General features: G+C 33.6%; 2 long non-coding RNA genes across 2 annotated transcripts; one reads left to right on the forward strand and one right to left on the reverse strand.

Annotated features, from left to right (window-relative positions):
- Positions 1-323: 323 nt before the first annotated feature.
- Positions 324-3,313, reverse strand: LOC131943901 (uncharacterized). The gene is made up of 2 exons (XR_009386969.1): positions 3,254-3,313; positions 324-842 (listed from the first exon to the last, which is right to left on the reverse strand). It is a non-coding gene; the product is annotated as an uncharacterized LOC131943901 (long non-coding RNA).
- LOC131943900 (uncharacterized) lies at positions 3,294-16,472 on the forward strand. The gene is made up of 5 exons (XR_009386968.1): positions 3,294-3,430; positions 8,889-9,021; positions 13,922-14,832; positions 15,577-15,692; positions 15,832-16,472. It is a non-coding gene; the product is annotated as an uncharacterized LOC131943900 (long non-coding RNA).
- The last annotated feature ends 385 nt before the right edge of the window (positions 16,473-16,857 follow it).

Genomic DNA, 16,857 nt, shown 5'->3' on the forward strand with positions numbered 1-16,857 from the left:
TATATATACATATATAATTTTTGTATAAATGTATATATTTAAAAAAATATAAATATATATATATATTTATTTTATTTATTGATAGGTATTTAGCCTAGATGAAATACTTCAGATGTAGCCTAGCATAACTTATAACAGGTTAATTGAATCTCAGAATACCCACTTTGATCAAGGTCTCCTGATTATACTAACTAATTCACACATGAGTTGAGTGATAGCAAAAAGTAATATAGACAAAATCTAGAAAACAACAACTTATACATACATCAGATAGAGTGCTGGTAAAAAGTATTACAAAGTTTAGTAATAAAAGAACGAATACAATACAAATATATTATTTTTATTCTTACTAAATGATACAACAGTGTGTATAGTATATGTGTGTTTAAACGGAGTCAAATTTCGGTAGATTGTGCATCAGCTTTGATCTTGACGCTCATTTGGCCAATACAGACTAAACAATCAGTGCCCACTAGATGAGGGGATAAATAGTTTTCAACAAAGCTCTCTGCTTTGCCACCAACCAGAAGCTCATCAGTTGAAAAATCTATGGCGTCAGAATATAAACTGCAGTTATCTCCTCCTGCTTTGATAACGTGGGCAAGGGAAATAACATCGAGAGGGTCTAGAAGATTGGTTAGAGTGAGGTCCAAGATTTGGGTGGATTGATCATAACAACATGTGTGTTCATCCTCTCCACATTCCCCTGCGGCCTGGCAGACGTGCTGGCGGCCATCTATCCTGTACTGGTGGCCTTCTAAGGTGATTAGTCGACCAACAAGTGCATGAGAATTATCTAGACAGCAAATGTAAGCTAACCCAGCCAGAAGACATTTGGACATCTGGAAATAAAATCTCACATTAATCAACCTTTTATTAGCAAACTGTTCTTTTAACAAAATATTCAAATTAGAGCTTAAATATAACTTTTTTTTTAATGTAATTTTAATAGGTCTTGGGACATTGCCTCTTTTTTAAAACAGAAAAGTGTTATAAAAATTAAATCAACCACACTTTTTAAGGTTGTGAAGCTGAGTTTTAAAAAATTAATTTTTAGTTTTTGGAGCAACCTAATTTCTTTTTTTTTTCCCCAGTGCATTCAAAATCATTGTTATCAAATATAAGAAAAAGTTTCATATAATAAAATATAGGCCTAATTTGTTATATTTTTTTGTCGCTTCCGGTTTTAATCAATAATTTTGTAGCAACATTTGTCAGTTAGGCCTATATGCCTATTTATATATATCTTTTTGAATGGATTTAACAACTTGTGCCGCAGTCATGGTTAGTGGGTTCAGTGCAGGCGCCATGTTATTTAGCACCCTTGGAAAAACTTATTAAAACGCCCCCCCCCCCCCCCTCGAAATTTTATTTTTGAGCCTGCGGCGCTTCGGGTCGCGCAACCGATTACGGTTGCGCTTGTTACAGTTTTACTGCTGAATATAGTAGTATCCTTTACCCGCTATGCAGGATGCGCGATTAAAGGATGCCAAGTGCTAACATAGCCGCTCTGGAACTCTGGGTGCCCAATTGTGTATTGAGGAAAATCACACCCTACCGGGCGCCACCCATTTCAAATTTTTATTATTTGGTTCACAGAAAGCTTCTAGGGAGTATTTTCATCACCTCCACAAAGTTTCATGGCACTTGGATGAAGGGTGTCGAACCGCAATCGACTTTTATTTTTGTATACCGTATATAGAGAAAAAACAAATCGCACCCTCCCGAGGAACCACACCCGTGAATTTGAAATATATTTTTTGGCAGAAACTTCCCCAGGAGTATTATCAACAACTTCCAAAGTTTCATGTATTAATGCATAAAGGATAAACACACACATATTGTTATATATATATATATATATATATATATATATATATATATATATATATATATATACACACACATTGTGTGTATGTATCTATATATATATATGTGTGTGTGTGTGTGTGTGTATGTGTATTACTTTAAAATTCTGTTTAGGATCTTGTGGTGCTAACAATTAATTAAGTTTGAAAATCTAAAACTGTCCATGGCTAACGAGATTTCTAATTCAAAGAGAGAGCAAAGGAGACTTAGCCCAATTTAAAAATCAAAATTGCACAGGCGCTGACCTGAACGGGGCGCAAACCTAATAGATAATAATATGAAAAGCTTATACAGTCGAAGTAATCAACGTTGACTGCTACTTGGCATTACGGACTTATTTAATTCTTTTCTACACCGGTTGCGTGACACCAAAATACAAGGATAAAGCGCCCCGACCTTTCCTGGTGATGGAGGTTGCGTGCTCTTTTTCACCAACGCGAATAACTATAATCTGAAGATGGGGCGCAAAATTGATAGTTCGTCCTGGGCACCGAAATAGATCATCACGTCTTTGTATATTACCCTATCTTAAGTTTATATAATTTAATCAAATGTATTAATTATTAGGTACTTTTTACTAATGGAGATCAAACATTTTTGCGCCCCCCCCCCCCTATGGATAGCGCCCTAGGTTACTGCCTAGTTCGCCTTATAGGTAGCGCGGGCCCTGAGTGGGTTACATATTGCCTGTACAGTGGGCACCGAGTCTACATTTTTAAATAGTAGACTGACTAATTAATACTAATTATTTATTAATTTGATCAGGAAGTGTTGTTTTTAGTTTTTATTGCTCAATAAAAACTGAAACAGTAGCCTATATTACTATTATTATAAATTATTAGATTAGGCTTTTAAACAATTATTATTATTGGATAGGCCAGACCTAAAAAAACTGAGAAACTCAGACTAAACAAACTGACAAAAAGGGTAAGATCTAAATATAAATATAATAGGCCTAGTCTATATTTATATAAATAGTAAATAGGTCTAAAATAAAAGCCTTTTATTATTAAAAGTTAAAAGGGGAATGACTCGAATGAGCTTACTGTTTCTTCAAATATTAATACAGGTAGGCTAGTGTAGGCCTGTGTAGGGCCTATAAAAAATTAAAATCTATATTAATCTAGATCTATTCTATTCTTGTTATAATATAATAATTCTAGGCCTATAGGCTAATATTTTTATTTATTTTATTTTTATAATATAGATCTAGAAGATTTAGATAGGCTATTTTTTAAAAGTAGTCTAGTCTAGACCTAGTTAGATCCCGTAGTTCATTTATTTATAGATCTAGAATAAAATTAAATAAATTAATTAATAATTAGGCCAAGGCCTATAAAATTGATTTTAAAAAACCCGTAAAATCGCATTTTATTTTATTTACTCAAGCGGATTTTAGCAATTCAATCTAGAGCTACAATCTAGAGGTTTAGTTCAGAGTGACCTAACCTTAGCGGAAGTTTTGATTGTGACCTCTACTTGAGCTAGATCTAGATGTAAGAGTAGATAACCATAGGATAAGGCCTCCTAAGCACTCAAAATTTTGGAACATAGACTCTAGGTGAGTAGGTAGATCTAGAGATCTAGTTTAATGTAGGATGATAATATCCTACATTAACTAGATTTAGATGATAACCATGATGATGATAAGCTTTAAAAATACTTGAGTAGATCCAGATCTATTCTAGACTAGACTAGACTCTTCTTGATCTAGATGATCTAGTCTAATAATTAATTAATTAATAGTATAGGCCTAATTAATTAATTAAAGTAATTTTGGCTTTTGGTAATCTATCGTTTTACTAAAACGGTTTTTAGGTACGTAAAATCGCCCGCGGCTAGTAATCATGTAATGTACGAAAAAGTTACCTCATTTTCAAGGCTTTAATAGAAGTATTTGTGATAGGCCCCTATATTATTATATTTCTGTCAAATACATGAATAATTCCTAATAAGCCTAAGCCTAAGGCCTAAATCAATGGCTAAATAATAGAAAATATATCAATATTCAATATAGTCAATAATAGTCAATATAATATAGGCAAGAAATTAACTTTAAACAGCAGTGTTTGCGAGCAGGATTTGCTATATAAAAAGCGGCCATCTGTAAGTTAGAGTGGCTTCCCCTGAATCTTGCGCTATAAGTTTACAATTAAAAAAAAACAACAAGATGGCTGCTATAGTAAATGAGCATGGTTGCATCTGTTGGAAACATAGCTAGTCTTCATTTATTACTGAAAAGTTTTAATACAGTTGTTTAAAAACAGGTAGATCTATATATCCTAAATGAAACAAGGAAATATTTTTGTATTTTTCAAAACATAATTTAAGGAGTCACCTGTTTTCACATTGCTAGTCGCGGGCAATTTTACGATTGTAGAAAAAAAGTCACAGGAAAAAAAAAATTCACAGGAAAAAAAGTCACAAATAGGCCTAAATATTTGCATTATGATATTTGTTAATACTTTTATGTATTAAAAATTTAGAGAGTGCAAAATAACTTAGGATTAATTGAATGTAATGTAATGTGTGTAGGCTATATACGCATAGGAATTTGTATAATTCATCTAAAAATATTCATTATGAAGTATTTAGATTGTGATTATTTTAAACTTCAGATTAGTAGCATTAATAGAATGCTCTAAAGTCCATGATTTTCATCGTGTTTTTTTAAAAATACCAATATTAAATTACTGTGAAATGGTAAGCTCATCTGACTTGCTGCCCTCAACTCATGGCAACAATAGTTATGTTTAGTTCAACCACCTTTACTGCCCACGTTTATCACGCTCATTACATAACAAAACTTAGGATCAAAACAGAAAGCCGACAAGGCTCAAAGGCTGTCATTGACGTATAACATCAACAACACAAAATATGTTCGGACAATGCCTACTGAGGAGAGGCCGACCAGAGAATAGCCTGCGGCAAAATGTGCCTGAATTTCTTTTATAATTAACTTTTCTACCTCGTATTTAACTAAATACGTAACAAAAGTTGAGATTGTTGTGTTAATTATCTTATAGTATTTTTACTTACAATTGTTATAAATCATAATGCTTTTAACGTCTATAAATAATATATGCTATCAAAAAATACAACCCACAACAATAAACATACAAAATTTTACAATTCTTAACAAATTAATAAAAATATTTCTAAAAAGATTGTTGTGACTTTTTTTCTGTGACTTTATTAGTTTATTTCTGTAACTTTTTTCCCGATAAAATTTTTCCACTGTGACTTTTTTTATAATATGTTAGAATATCAAGTTATTTATAATTAGGCCTATAAAATTATATTAATATTATATTTAGTAGTACTAGATCTAGAATAATCTAGATCTAGTTAAAGTAGTATACTACACTGTTTAACTGGTAATCTATCGTTTTATTAAGAGTGTGTAAAATCGGCCGAGGTTAGATCTAGTAATAGGTAGTCCAAATTGGCGAAAAAGTGCGTTTTAGGGTCAGTTTTTGCGGTTTTCAAAAAAAAAATTTCACTACTTCTAGTTATCCTATAAGAATAAAAATTATATGTCAATAAAGTTTAAGTCTTTACCCGTCGTAATCTGGTATTTTTATATCTGTAACACATGTTTGAATGTGTTTTATATTTGTTTGAAAAGTATCAGTAACGTCAACAAATTTCACCGTTTTGCGAGTACCGATCGACCCCACACTGTTTCATTTGGTTGCGGCTTCACGACGAAGCATCGTAGAAGCATAATCTTAATGTCATTTTAAAGGGCGAATTCTAGGCTATCGTTTGATGTATAAATTGAAAAAATAACTTGCTTATTTCATTTTAAAAAATCAGTTTTTAAACTTTAAATGACGATATATACACGAAAACAAACTGATTCTGTTTCAATTTTTACATCGATGTAAAGTTCACTCTTATAACTACTTTGTGTTATAAATTCAAGTATTTCTGATTTACGGTCGCGAAGCCGTGCCCTCAATAAACATATAGAGATCTAACCCTCGAGTCAATTTCCAGCCCCGAGTGAGTAGCTCGCCGAACGGTTTTAAATAAAGGTTGACGACCGATGATGCTAAACGGATTTTACCCTTGCTAGAGCCTTCAAACAAGTTGTAAGTATCATTTTTAAAGTTTCATTTTCATTTTAATAAATGAATTTTAAGTTTGAATGCCAGTTTGGTTTAATTAGTACACGCTATTAATGTAAATTTGAACGCTACTAGTCCACAGTTTTTAGCGTGTGAACTACGCTTGTACACAGAGTGTGTTTAGACATGAAGCTATTTAATTCAGGACATTCTAGGGACTTAAAATATGGATGCACTTAACTATTAGATGCTAGTGTTTACTAATTCTTTAAAATCTATCGAATGGGATTAATGATAGGGTCGTATTACTACAGTTTATCTGGACTATCACGTCAAAATTATGAATCGACAAATTCAAAATGGCCACCAGACATTCCTGGTTACTATGTGGACGAACTCAATTATTTACAGGGAACGAAGGTTAAATACCTATAAAATACTAATGAAACACAAAAGAAATGTATAATTATAATAACTATACATTTTTATCGATTTATTTAAGACAAAAGACACTAAATTTTAAGGACTAATGCGATTAATTTTTTTATTTTCTGTTGTGCACTCTGATTCTGATTCCCCTGTTGAATAATGTGAAATGGTCTGCGCCAGTCTCCGTAATAAAATGTACCAGATCAATTTTTAGATGGTGGTGCAATTTATTAAGATTGTACATGTTGTGACTTAGTTTTAAATGTTATATTAGTTGTAAGTGTAAGTAGTACTAGTAGTATTTCTCATTATTTATTTATTTTATATGCATATAGTAACAATGAAGGACAGTTAAGTTGTCCTATAGGATGTTGAGAACCAACCACAGTATGGCATCTTCATCATTGGATATCTCAACCAGTGTTGCACAAGCTACGAATATTTCGTTCAGTAGAATTACTATTAAAAATATACTATCAAGTATACATTACTTTTAACAAAAAGGTGTTTTCAGGCTTTTTCATGTTTCCAGTTATAGTCATAGGACAAATAGTAGGCCTACACAATAGGCAAGTAGTAAATTTAATTATATTTTATTAATCACTAAATCAATTATTTATTCCATAGCTGGAGACATTTATGGTGGCCTATCCAGAACTTTCCTTACAAGGGAAGGGAAGAAGGCCAAGCCCCCCCCCCCCCTACAGTTCCCAAAACTTATCGCTTACTCTTGATGCTCTACAACAGGGGTCTCCAAACTACGGCCCGCGGGCCGGATGCGGCCCGCGAGGTCTTTTCATCCGGCCCGCGGAGATCTTTTTGTCCACGGAAATAAACGTTTGTTGGAGATTGCTGAGGAACTTTACTCAGAAAAATCACGACATGCCTGGAAGAAACTGGCCCCCGAACTGAAATTAGATAGTTAATGCGGCCCTCGGACTGAAAAGTTTGGAGACCCCTGCTCTACAAGATCAAGGTTGAGGGAAACAAGACGTACAAAGATGTGGAGTTGTCGTTTTAAAAACTATTCCCCCAAAGCAGTTATCAACCCGATAGGTTTGAATGTAGCATCAACTGCTGCATCACTTGTAGACATCACGTCTTTATTAGATTACATTACATTACTACATTAAATTTTGATTCTGTTGCTCCAGAACTAGATAACTGTGGCATTTTTAAAAATAATATTTTAATTCATGTGATTTTTGACAATAATGAACACATTCTTCCTGTTAATATTACCAACACAATAGTTTTAGAGTTATTCTATGTCCAAAGCAAAAAAAAAAAAAAAAAATTGGATTTTTTTTTTTTTTTATGAAAATAAAAGTGACCAAAACGCATTTTTGTCATTTTCAATTATTTTTTTTACCTTAGAAAGACTCATTTTAGATGACTGAAAAAAATTGGGCATATATATTGCAAACTTTGCAGTAACTTTACCAATTTCTACACTTCTATGTTATTTAGTTTAGAAAATATGGGTTCTCAAAAATGGCACTTTTTGAAAATCAGTTTTTTACCAAATTTTGCTTTTTTAAAAATCGCATAACTTTTTTATTTATTGAGATATTTTCATAAAATTTGTGGCATAGAGCTTACAATTAAAAGTTCTTTCATGACATACTCACTCCAGTAGTCTGCAATCAATAGTTAATTTCAGTTTGGACTACCTACTAGTAATGTGCAAAAAAGTTGCCTCATTGTAAGGCTTTAATAGGAGTATATATATTTGTGTCAAATATTATAGATAACTGAATAATAAACCAAAATCAATAGCTAAATAAATAAAATATTAGTAAGATCTAGGTAGGCCTAAAAATATCAATATAATATTTATACGTCTCCATTTTGTCGGCAAAAGATAGTTCTGCGCATGCGCAGTGACTTCAATAGCTGAGCTAGGGTTAAGCTAGGGTTAAGGTTAGGGATAGGGCTCTGCGGTTTGTTTGTAAACACACACATGCGCAGTACCATCGAAAACATAGTGACAATGGAAAGTTGTAGTTTCTCTCCATTGCGCATGCATATCTTTTACCGGCTAGAATCTGCCATATTTATATTGTTATTAATAGGTAGGCCTAGGCCTAATCTATTGTTTTAGGTACGTAAAATCGTCTGAGGCTAGTATAAGTAATGTGAAAAAAGATGACTCATTAAATTTTAGTAATTATTTCACATTTTTATGTGGATTTATGTATTGAATGTTTCAAAGTTTCATTAATGTACCTGTTTTTAAACAACTGTATTAAAACTTTTCAGTAATAAATAAAGACTAGCGATGTTTTCATCAGATGCAACCAAGCTCATTTACTTTAGCAGCCATCTTGTTCAAATTTTTTTTGTAAAATTATAGTAAGAGATTCAGGGGAAACCACTCTAACTTACAGATGGCCGCTGTTTATATAGCAACTCTTGCTCGCAGCCATTGCTGTTTAAAATTAATGTCAAACCTAATGAGTTGTTTACTTGTTTAAGTCTATGGATCAAACCTAATGAGTTGTTTACTTGTTTAAGTCTATGGATCAAGTCAACCCTAGTGTGAAAAGATTTTTGAGACGTAACTTTGTTTCATTAGCAGTCCCAGCAATTGTTGCTATCAGCATTTATCTGGACTTGAGAAGGACACATAAACAAAAGACAGATTGAGGTACCAGTGTTTAAGTTAAATATACTTCTAGTTCAACGTCATTTATAGACTTGCTATATTTGAATTCTATATTTCTTTTAGCTCATCTACTTGTACTTGCTATGTTTGTATATTCCTCTAGTTGATGAGCTTGTTGTCTACTTGTACTTGCTATGTTTGTATATTCCTCTAGTTGATGAGCTTGCTGTCTACTTGTACTTGCTATGTTTGTATATTCCTCTAGTTGATGAGCTTGCTGTCTACTTGTACTTGCTATGTTTGTATATTCCTCTAGTTGATGAGCTTGTTGTCTGTCTACTTGTACTTGCTATGTTTGTATATTCCTCTAGTTGATGAGCTTGTTGTCTGTCTACTTGTACTTGCTATGTTTGTATATTCCTCTAGTTGATGAGCTTGTTGTCTGTCTACTTGTACTTGCTATGTTTGTATATTCCTCTAGTTGATGAGCTTGTTGTCTACTTGTACTTGCTATGTTTGTATATTCCTCTAGTTGATGAGCTTGTTGTCTGTCTACTTGTACTTGCTATGTTTGTATATTCCTCTAGTTGATGAGCTTGTTGTCTGTCTACTTGTACTTGCTATGTTTGTATATTCCTCTAGTTGATGAGCTTGCTGTCTACTTGTACTTGCTATGTTTGTATATTCCTCTAGTTGATGAGCTTGCTGTCTACTTGTACTTGCTATGTTTGTATATTCCTCTAGTTGATGAGCTTGTTGTCTGTCTACTTGTACTTGCTATGTTTGTATATTCCTCTAGTTGATGAGCTTGCTGTCTACTTGTACTTGCTATGTTTGTATATTCCTCTAGTTGATGAGCTTGCTGTCTACTTGTACTTGCTATGTTTGTATATTCCTCTAGTTGATGAGCTTGTTGTCTGTCTACTTGTACTTGCTATGTTTGTATATTCCTCTAGTTGATGAGCTTGTTGTCTGTCTACTTGTACTTGCTATGTTTGTATATTCCTCTAGTTGATGAGCTTGTTGTCTGTCTACTTGTACTTGCTATGTTTGTATATTCCTCTAGTTGATGAGCTTGTTGTCTACTTGTACTTGCTATGTTTGTATATTCCTCTAGTTGATGAGCTTGTTGTCTGTCTACTTGTACTTGCTATGTTTGTATATTCCTCTAGTTGATGAGCTTGTTGTCTGTCTACTTGTACTTGCTATGTTTGTATATTCCTCTAGTTGATGAGCTTGCTGTCTACTTGTACTTGCTATGTTTGTATATTCCTCTAGTTGATGAGCTTGCTGTCTACTTGTACTTGCTATGTTTGTATATTCCTCTAGTTGATGAGCTTGTTGTCTGTCTACTTGTACTTGCTATGTTTGTATATTCCTCTAGTTGATGAGCTTGCTGTCTACTTGTACTTGCTATGTTTGTATATTCCTCTAGTTGATGAGCTTGCTGTCTACTTGTACTTGCTATGTTTGTATATTCCTCTAGTTGATGAGCTTGTTGTCTGTCTACTTGTACTTGCTATGTTTGTATATTCCTCTAGTTGATGAGCTTGTTGTCTGTCTACTTGTACTTGCTATGTTTGTATATTCCTCTAGTTGATGAGCTTGTTGTCTGTCTACTTGTACTTGCTATGTTTGTATATTCCTCTAGTTGATGAGCTTGTTGTCTGTCTACTTGTACTTGCTATGTTTGTATATTCCTCTAGTTGATGAGCTTGTTGTCTGTCTACTTGTACTTGCTATGTTTGTATATTCCTCTAGTTGATGAGCTTGTTGTCTACTTGTACTTGCTATGTTTGTATATTCCTCTAGTTGATGAGCTTGCTGTCTACTTGTACTTGCGATGTTTGTATATTCCTCTAGTTGATGAGCTTGCTGTCTACTTGTACTTGCTATGTTTGTATATTCCTCTAGTTGATGAGCTTGTTGTCTGTCTACTTGTACTTGCTATGTTTGTATATTCCTCTAGTTGATGAGCTTGTTGTCTGTCTACTTGTACTTGCTATGTTTGTATATTCCTCTAGTTGATGAGCTTGTTGTCTGTCTACTTGTACTTGCTATGTTTGTATATTCCTCTAGTTGATGAGCTTGTTGTCTACTTGTACTTGCTATGTTTGTATATTCCTCTAGTTGATGAGCTTGTTGTCTGTCTACTTGTACTTGCTATGTTTGTATATTCCTCTAGTTGATGAGCTTGTTGTCTGTCTACTTGTACTTGCTATGTTTGTATATTCCTCTAGTTGATGAGCTTGCTGTCTACTTGTACTTGCTATGTTTGTATATTCCTCTAGTTGATGAGCTTGCTGTCTACTTGTACTTGCTATGTTTGTATATTCCTCTAGTTGATGAGCTTGTTGTCTGTCTACTTGTACTTGCTATGTTTGTATATTCCTCTAGTTGATGAGCTTGCTGTCTACTTGTACTTGCTATGTTTGTATATTCCTCTAGTTGATGAGCTTGCTGTCTACTTGTACTTGCTATGTTTGTATATTCCTCTAGTTGATGAGCTTGTTGTCTGTCTACTTGTACTTGCTATGTTTGTATATTCCTCTAGTTGATGAGCTTGCTGTCTACTTGTACTTGCTATGTTTGTATATTCCTCTAGTTGATGAGCTTGTTGTCTGTCTACTTGTACTTGCTATGTTTGTATATTCCTCTAGTTGATGAGCTTGTTGTCTGTCTACTTGTACTTGCTATGTTTGTATATTCCTCTAGTTGATGAGCTTGTTGTCTGTCTACTTGTACTTGCTATGTTTGTATATTCCTCTAGTTGATGAGCTTGTTGTCTACTTGTACTTGCTATGTTTGTATATTCCTCTAGTTGATGAGCTTGTTGTCTGTCTACTTGTACTTGCTATGTTTGTATATTCCTCTAGTTGATGAGCTTGTTGTCTGTCTACTTGTACTTGCTATGTTTGTATATTCCTCTAGTTGATGAGCTTGTTGTCTACTTGTACTTGCTATGTTTGTATATTCCTCTAGTTGATGAGCTTGTTGTCTACTTGTACTTGCTATGTTTGTATATTCCTCTAGTTGATGAGCTTGTTGTCTACTTGTACTTGCTATGTTTGTATATTCCTCTAGTTGATGAGCTTGTTGTCTACTTGTACTTGCTATGTTTGTATATTCCTCTAGTTGATGAGCTTGCTGTCTACTTGTACTTGCTATGTTTGTATATTCCTCTAGTTGATGAGCTTGTTGTCTGTCTACTTGTACTTGCTATGTTTGTATATTCCTCTAGTTGATGAGCTTGCTGTCTACTTGTACTTGCTATGTTTGTATATTCCTCTAGTTGATGAGCTTGCTGTCTACTTGTACTTGCTATGTTTGTATATTCCTCTAGTTGATGAGCTTGCTGTCTACTTGTACTTGCTATGTTTGTATATTCCTCTAGTTGATGAGCTTGCTGTCTACTTGTACTTGCTATGTTTGTATATTCCTCTAGTTGATGAGCTTGCTGTCTACTTGTACTTGCTATGTTTGTATATTCCTCTAGTTGATGAGCTTGCTGTCTACTTGTAATTGCTATGTTTGTATATTCCTCTAGTTGATGAGCTTGTTGTCTGTCTACTTGTACTTGCTATGTTTGTATATTCCTCTAGTTGATGAGCTTGCTGTCTACTTGTACTTGCTATGTTTGTATATTCCTCTAGTTGATGAGCTTGTTGTCTACTTGTACTTGCTATGTTTGTATATTCCTCTAGTTGATGAGCTTGCTGTCTGTCTACTTGTACTTGCTATGTTTGTATATTCCTCTAGTTGATGAGCTTGCTGTCTACTTGTACTTGCTATGTTTGTATATTCCTCTAGTTGATGAGCTTGTTGTCTGTCTACTTGTACTTGCTATGTTTGTATATTCCTCTAGTTGATGAGCTTGCTGTCTACTTGTACTTGCTATGTTTGTATATTCCTCTAGTTGATGAGCTTGCTGTCTACTTGTACTTGCTATGTTTGTATATTCCTCTAGTTGATGAGCTTGTTGTCTACTTGTACTTGCTATGTTTGTATATTCCTCTAGTTGATGAGCTTGCTGTCTGTCTACTTGTACTTGCTATGTTTGTATATTCCTCTAGTTGATGAGCTTGTTGTCTGTCTACTTGTACTTGCTATGTTTGTATATTCCTCTAGTTGATGAGCTTGCTGTCTGTCTACTTGTACTTGCTATGTTTGTATATTCCTCTAGTTGATGAGCTTGTTGTCTGTCTACTTGTACTTGCTATGTTTGTATATTCCTCTAGTTGATGAGCTTGCTGTCTACTTGTACTTGCTATGTTTGTATATTCCTCTAGTTGATGAGCTTGTTGTCTACTTGTACTTGCTATGTTTGTATATTCCTCTAGTTGATGAGCTTGTTGTCTGTCTACTTGTACTTGCTATGTTTGTATATTCCTCTAGTTGATGAGCTTGCTGTCTACTTGTACTTGCTATGTTTGTATATTCCTCTAGTTGATGAGCTTGTTGTCTGTCTACTTGTACTTGCTATGTTTGTATATTCCTCTAGTTGATGAGCTTGCTGTCTACTTGTACTTGCTATGTTTGTATATTCCTCTAGTTGATGAGCTTGTTGTCTGTCTACTTGTACTTGCTATGTTTGTATATTCCTCTAGTTGATGAGCTTGTTGTCTACTTGTACTTGCTATGTTTGTATATTCCTCTAGTTGATGAGCTTGCTGTCTGTCTACTTGTACTTGCTATGTTTGTATATTCCTCTAGTTGATGAGCTTGCTGTCTACTTGTACTTGCTATGTTTGTATATTCCTCTAGTTGATGAGCTTGTTGTCTACTTGTACTTGCTATGTTTGTATATTCCTCTAGTTGATGAGCTTGCTGTCTACTTGTACTTGCTATGTTTGTATATTCCTCTAGTTGATGAGCTTGCTGTCTACTTGTACTTGCTATGTTTGTATATTCCTCTAGTTGATGAGCTTGCTGTTTTCCCCAGAATTATGGTGCTGAGGAAGCTGCAACCTTCTCACTACAAAATATTGGCCATGGGTGTGATACCCTTGTTTGGGTTTTGGGCTGGTGCCTACCAGCAGTTCCTGTGGGATCAACACTGTGCCACATACAGAAACAAAAGCAAGTTGTTTGGGGGCAGACAGACTCAAGATGGCCAGGAAGTTTGGTACTAGGCTCCTCTGCTCCTCCTTTGATTTTCTTAATTAAACCATAGTTAGAATTAGTCCTGATCTTGTCTTAATGCTTTCCTAGGAGTGGTAGCTTGATCTATGCAGAGAGCGTGTTTTGGGAATGGTCAGTTGAGGCATGTGTTGGGAATGGTCAGTTGAGAATGGTAGACAAACTAAGCAATACATCACAAACAGAATGGTAGACAAATTAAGCAACACATCACAAACACAATGGTAGTAGGTATTCTAAATGAGCCGAAAAATTTAAGCCGGTTTTAAAATTTTTTGGTCGCGTTGCGGCATCGCGCGGCGGTCCGACCCCATAATACATACGCAATTAGAAACCACTGATTTAGAAAGAAGAATGGTAGCTCTGTAAGATGGTATAACTTTGCCAGCTGTATAATATAATTAAATGCTAAAAATGTTCAATTTAAAATTTTAAAATGATTTTTTTCCATGAAAAAATAATTTTACAGCCGCCAAAGTTGTATATTCCGAAAGGGCATCCAATTTGCCATAAAACTGTTACGATTTAATGAACACTCCATGTATGGGGTCGGACCGCAGTAAATGAAACCAATGTATACAAATCGCGACGACCCGCATCTAAATTTCGCCGGCTCGAGTCAAGATTGTGTTGAATTCCGGAACACCCGACCTCGGTTCAGAGCAAGATTTTGTGTTCATTCGTTGATTACAGTGGATTTAAAAACACGTGCAGGTAAGTTGAATGCATATTATATTACTAGCTATATTCTATTTATTTATGATTAACTGCTGCTTTAATACATTTGAATATTAGTGTCCGCTTATCGGTAATTGCTCCACGCTTAAAAAAAATTTTTCCAAAAAATTATCTAGCCCTTTTTAAAAGTCAGTTGTATTTAATTTATGGTCACTGAAATAAAAAAGGAATGCGCAATTAAATCAAAAAGATGTTTAAAAGGATGATAGAATTTAATTTGTTTTAGTAAATTATGTTAGTTAATAACATCGGCCGATTAAACTATCAATATTTTGTCGATATTTCAAGCCGATTGTCCGCCATGTTTTTTTTTACTTTCTCGTAGTGTTGGGTTCAACTATTATATTACCGCAGCGGTTAACAGCATACTTTCAATTTATTGTAGCATTGTTTTCTTTTTGTCTTTCCTAGTTTCATAGTTAACTATTCTATACATGTGCAGTAGTTACATTAAATTTTAGAATATTACGATCTTTTACATTTTTTATCTCTAGATTTATTGTAAAGACGACTTAAAATAAAATGTAGCCCCCCTTCCATAATAGTTTAGTCCAAAGTTGTTTCTAGATTTAGTCTAGATCTACTTAGATTAGTTAGATTCACTATTGCTTTCATGTTAATATTTAGATCTAGTAGTATAACTATCTATAGTGCTTACATTTAATATCTAAAAAGCATTGAGCAGCCTTACTTTTAATATTATTATTATTCTATTTACAGAGCAAGATATTAGCATGAAAGAAAGGGGAAACTCATTGGCCTACCAAAAATTTTGTATTGTTGTGAAAGCAACAACAGGACTCCTGAATACTTTTGAAGGAAACCATATGTCAAATGTTAGTATTGTATGCACTTTGCTTATTATTTATAATGATGTAATGTTACATGATTGATATTTAAGTTGGTATAAAGATATACAGGCCTGTTATATAAGTCAGTATATTTGAAATGCTAATTAATTGTTTTTATTCACAGACATTTTCTATACTCTGGACCAATGGAAGGATCCCTTACTAGATTCCATAATTTGATCTGTAACCTTGAAGAAGACACTCAACCAGGATATTGACTATTAATTACAATGCTACCCAACCTCATAGAGAAATTTCCCAATCAGGATATTGACCTGTCTTTTTGAACCTGCTCTAAGATTTCTGATAATTGTATAAGTTAGGACCTAGACATTTCCAGAAGTTGACTTTGATCAATAACTAACTAGAAGAAATAAATATACTAGTAACAAGTAAATTTATGCTAAACAAGTCATGATTAGGAACCAGAGTAACAAAACTAGATGAACATCACAACTCTATTAGGGTAATTTAAAAAGAATTTCAGTTTAATTAGTTATCTTACTTCGTCAGTTTTTAAAATGCATGGAATTTCTTCTTATTATAGTATATAAGTAAAGAAGTAGTATAGTTATTTAGTTTTTTATAACAAAGTAATGCTAACATGTTTCCTACACAATTTATATTACTTTCTTAAAAGTAAGAACACTTTTTGCAAGATGTTAGGTAATGAAAATTCTTGATTTTGGGCGTTGAGGAAGGATGCCTTGTATTGTTTTGCAGAATGATTATTTTATGTCTCTGTGTTTATTATATATTAAGAACATCATGTGCTTTAAGTTGGTGTAAAATTTATTAAGATACCTTGCTTAAATATTTTTTAATAATTTTTTGAAAAAGGATGAAATTTCTAATTTTTATAAACTGACCTTGCTGAATCTGGTCGCGCTAATTACTTTCTTTATTAATTCTTTACCTGCTTATTTTATATTAACATGGTTTGAATTTCCTTTCTTAGAACATTTATATTATTAATGTGGCTTAATTAGTTGATTTTCTATGATTTTTTAAAAATGACTGTAAATTAACTTTTTGTCTCCCTTTTCGTACTTCGGTAAAATTGTGCTTTGGCTCATTTTTATGTGAATAAATTTTCTATTTATATCTGTCTGACTACCTTGAAAAAAATTGGGTTTGCTATTTGTATTAC

The sequence above is a fragment of the Physella acuta genome, unplaced genomic scaffold, assembly GCF_028476545.2.
Source record: "Physella acuta isolate Inbredline_101_S28 unplaced genomic scaffold, ASM2847654v3 ptg000473l, whole genome shotgun sequence".
NCBI classification, from domain to species: domain Eukaryota; kingdom Metazoa; phylum Mollusca; class Gastropoda; family Physidae; genus Physella; species Physella acuta.